Raw genomic sequence first — 4,568 nt, 5'->3', positions numbered from 1 at the left:
CGCGCCCGCGCGTAGCAGTAGCTCCGCCCCCGCGCACGCCGTCACGCTTCCGACTCCGCCCTAACGTGACGTCAGGAGGCGGGGGCTTTCCGACCCCTCCCGTCTTCTTGCTCTGCCTCCTCTCCCTGCCCTGGGCCGATGCCTGTCCTTTTGCGGTGGGCCTTCTAAGGGCTTTGGACCTCGGTCTTGTAGCTGGATCCAAGTGGGTAGGGGTTAGGGGTGGTCTCTCCAGCCTGGGATACCCAGGTGCATCGAGATACCTCTCCCCTTGCTGCCGCTGGGAAGTCCGCGGAGCCCATGGTCATCTTGTGCGTCCTACAAGGACGCCAAAGACACAGACGAGAGAAAGGAGAAAGTGTTTATAACTGAGGTGGGATAAACTGGGACGAGGCTTCTTAACCAGATCAAGGCCACCACCGTGACAGCCACAGGTCCCAGGACAGATCAGAAGAAAGGCATTTTAGTGCTGGACGAGAGCCAAGAGTTCACTTTACAGAAACTCTTAGTATGAGGAAGGACACGGAGTCTTAGAAAGAACAGGACCTGTCCAAAGTCATGGGGTTTGGTGGAAGGAGAGCTAGAACCTAGGCTTCCTTACTCGCCTTATTCTTTCCACCAAGGGTTACAAAGCCATCTGGATATGGCAGACCAAAGATGACCTGCCAGGGAACGATAACAAAGGTTATTTCAAAGGAAGTAAGACTGAGTTGTAGGCCCAAGTCCATATGACTCTTGAGTGTCAAGTCACTCATTTTGGCCTCACTTTTAATGTACACATTCGAGGGCTGGACATATAACCAAAACATGCAAGTGTACTGGATCTTCATATTCCTGTTCACTCCCCTAACCCTATTCTCCTTCCAGAGACTTTCTTATATATTGTCAGATCCCCTCTGGGACTTGGAATAGTTAAGAGAATTGTAGGGTGCTCAGGGACTAAATCGATTATAAAATAAACAGCCGAGTTAGGGGAGAATAAGGCATCCTAGAGAGGGGTAGGTTGAAGCAGGAAGTTAATATGAAGCTATGACTGCCTTGATAAGAGGGACACAGAGGGATTAAATGATGGAAAGGATTGTTAAACATTTTTGCACTACTTCCTTTGAAGGATTGTTAATCATTTGCACTACTTCCTTTGATGCCTCTTCAAACTCCTTAAAAATCTAAGTGTTTCTTTTTTGGCTGTCAGACCTGTGTTTCCTCTGAATAGTGTTTTCCAGGGGCATTGGCCATAGAGCAACCAAGACAAATTCAGGTTAGAGATTAAGCAGTTTCTAAGGTTTCTCTTTTCTTCAAAATTAAATTATGGGGGCCTGGGATTTGGCTCAGTGGTTCCGCTGCCTGCTTCCCAAGTGCAAGGGCCCAAGTTTGATCCCCGGTACAAAAAAAAAAAAAAATTAAATGATGCACCCAAAGTTTTCCTTGTGGTGGGCATTTTTTATCTGTACGTTTCTGTTAATCCTAACCACCTAATCTTTGAGAAGTTCTCAATTCTGACAGTTGTACTGTGCATGCAACACTGTGGCCTAAGTCTATTAAAAGAATAGGAACTTGCGTTGGTATACATAAATGTCTATTTATAATTTGGGAAAAGTTTCATATTTTGTGGGGGCTGAATCTTACTACTTGTGGAGCCCTTTGAAAAAATAATACAAAAATTACAAATACAAAATTAGGTTTAGTGGAGTTATTTGTAATGAGAAAATGAATCATAATAGATTACATGTTTTAAGAAGCTCGTAAGTACTACAAACCTTAAATGAAATATAGGCTACATGGGCCAGGGGTTTGGCTCAATGGTTGCGCCACCTACCTCACAAGCATAGGGCCAGTACCAAAAAAAAACTATATATATATATATATATATATGGGCTACAGGTGTAGCTCAGTGATAAAAAGCATGTGCCTAGTATGCATGACGCCTCAGACCACACATGAAATTTAGTTAACTACCCAACACATTTCTAATATTTTCTTCCTAAATGTTTTACTTTGTCTCTTCATGTGGCAATGATATTTTTTTTCTTAACTTGATTGCATGTATTATGATATTACAGAACATGTTTTGTATCCAGATGGTTCATATGTCTTATTCAATCTCAACATCACAGCAAACCTATGTGATCTCTGTTGCAGAAATGACATTTTTGTGGGGGGGTATTGGGGTTCAAACTTGGGTCCTTGTGCTTGCAAGGCAGGCAGTGGAACCGCTGAGCTAAATCCCTGGACCCAATATGACATTTTTGGTTTTGTTTTGTTTTGTTTTTTTGAGACAGGGTCTCACTATGTGGATGAGACTGACCTGGAACTCACTATGTAGCCCAGGCTGGTCTCGAACTCACAGTCATCCTCCTGCCTCAGCCTCCCGAGTGCTGGGATTACAGGCGTGAGCCACCACGCCTGGCCAATATGATATTTTTTTAAATAAATTTTTGCCAGGGATTTAGCTCAGTAGCATCGCACCTGCCTCACAAGCACAAAGTCCTGAGTTCGATCCCAGGTACCAAAAAATAAATAAATAAATTTTTAATTGAAAGGGCAGGAAGAGAATTCCTCTAACACAATAAGTAGATAATTTTGTTATCACTATTGATAGTTGTGTGATGCATAAAACACAACGTCACACATAGTGTGCATGCTGTTTATAGTATTCATGCAGGCATTTTGATTAATTATATTTCACATAATTCCCATTAAAAAAAAGAAATAAATAGGGGGTTGGGGATTTAGCTCAGTGGTCCTGCTGCCTGCCTCGCAAGTACAATATCCCAAGTTTGACCCCCAGTGCCAAATAAATAAATTTTTAAAAAACAAATAAATAAAATATATAACGCCTTTAAAAGGAGGCATAATGCATTACTGAGTATATGCCTGACGTGAGATAATGTCTGTTTTGACTTGACATCAGTGAAAACCAGATCTCCACTTGCAGTGCGTATGTCTGACGATTGGAAGAATTTTCTCTAGACAAGCTCCTGGCTCTATACAGTGCAGTCCTTTCTTCCATACTACTTACACATTTGCAGTGCCAGCCATATGTTCCTATCGCATTGTAACCTCCGGCCCTGCATCACTGTGACAGGATGCAGGTGAGTCAGTGCAGTGGGCCGTGACAGCGTTCCCAGAATCTACTGCTAAACAAAGACAGCCAGCAATAACTTAATTAACTGGAAATGACCATAGTCCATGTAAATACACTCACTAAGCTTGAAATTATATATATCCCCAACTCAAATTTCCCTTAACCAGATACTCAAAATATCCTAAATTACTCCAATAACAGCTGATGTAAAAGGAAATGTGCCAAAGGGAAATTGTAGTGAAAAGACACACTTTCCTAGACATTCTTGGAAGAGACCCAAGCAAGTGGGGAGAGCTAAAGTTTCATTAACTTCATGATAAATCTGACTTTTAGTTATTTTTAATTTTATAAAAGCAATCATGCTCATCCAAACTAGTGAAAGCAACCAAAAACTTTAAGAAAAAATGCAGAAGAGAGGGCCAGGGTTTTAGCTCAGAGGTTCTGCCACCTGCCCTACAATCACAAGGACTCAAGTTCGGTCCCCGGTAACAACAACAACAACAAAAAAAAAAAAAAAAAAAAAAAAAGAAAAAAAAAAAAAAAAAAAAAAAAAAAAAAAAAAAAAAAAGGAAAGAAAGAAAAAGAAAATTACAATAAATATTCACTTGGAAAAGACAAATAGAGTACACTAGGATAAATAGATGAAATATATCAGTCACTTTTCCAATGCACTTCTAGAATCCTGCTGGGTTAGGTGCCACCTCTTCCTCCTCCTCTTCTTCCTCCTCCTCTTTCTCTTCTTTCACCTCCTCCTTATAATGAGAATGAAATAGAATTAATCATAATTCCTACAGCTGTGGTTTATGAAGGGTAAAGAAAGTTCTTCACTTAGTCTTCTTTCCAAGGAATTCTCTTGCCCTTTGTACTCTGTGGCCCCTGGCTTTTCTGTCCTGCAGTTATTTTTTTGTGGCTTATCACATTTTGTCCACTATCTATTTGCAAGAACACAGTCACGTGACCACACTTAACTGCAGAGAAGGCTAGAAAGTATTGTGTTACTGTATATTCTAGAAAAGAGAAGCATTTGTGACAGCCAGGTGGCCTCTGCCACACTCCCCTTGTTGGCACTCATTAGTTATGATTTTTCAATTCATTTATTTCATTAATTTTACCTGACTGCTGTATGGGAAGTGTCCTATTCATCAGACTATGAATTGCAAGGAGGGCATTTAGAACACAGGAAAGAGAGTATAACCCAGTGATCAAGAGCACAGAATCTAGACCAGGCATGCTGGTGCACCCCTGGTATCCCAGTGCTCTGGGAGGCTAAGGCAAGAGGATCACAAATTCAAGCCCAGCCCGGACAACCTAGCAAACTCCTGTCTCAACAGGAGCTGGGCATGCAGCTTGGTGAGAAGGCCCAGGGTGGGAGCTGGGGATTCCATACGTGCTAAACAGTTACCAATCACCAGATGGTTATTTATATTTTCCACCCTAATGAAAGATTTTCTTTTTCTTTTCTTTCTTTTTTTTTTTTTTTTTTTTT

This window comes from Fukomys damarensis, unplaced genomic scaffold, assembly GCF_012274545.1.
Source record: "Fukomys damarensis isolate Sample0158 unplaced genomic scaffold, DMR_v1.0_HiC HiC_scaffold_2, whole genome shotgun sequence".
In the NCBI taxonomy this organism is placed as follows: Eukaryota; Metazoa; Chordata; class Mammalia; order Rodentia; family Bathyergidae; genus Fukomys; species Fukomys damarensis.
This window is presented reverse-complemented; position numbering follows the sequence as displayed.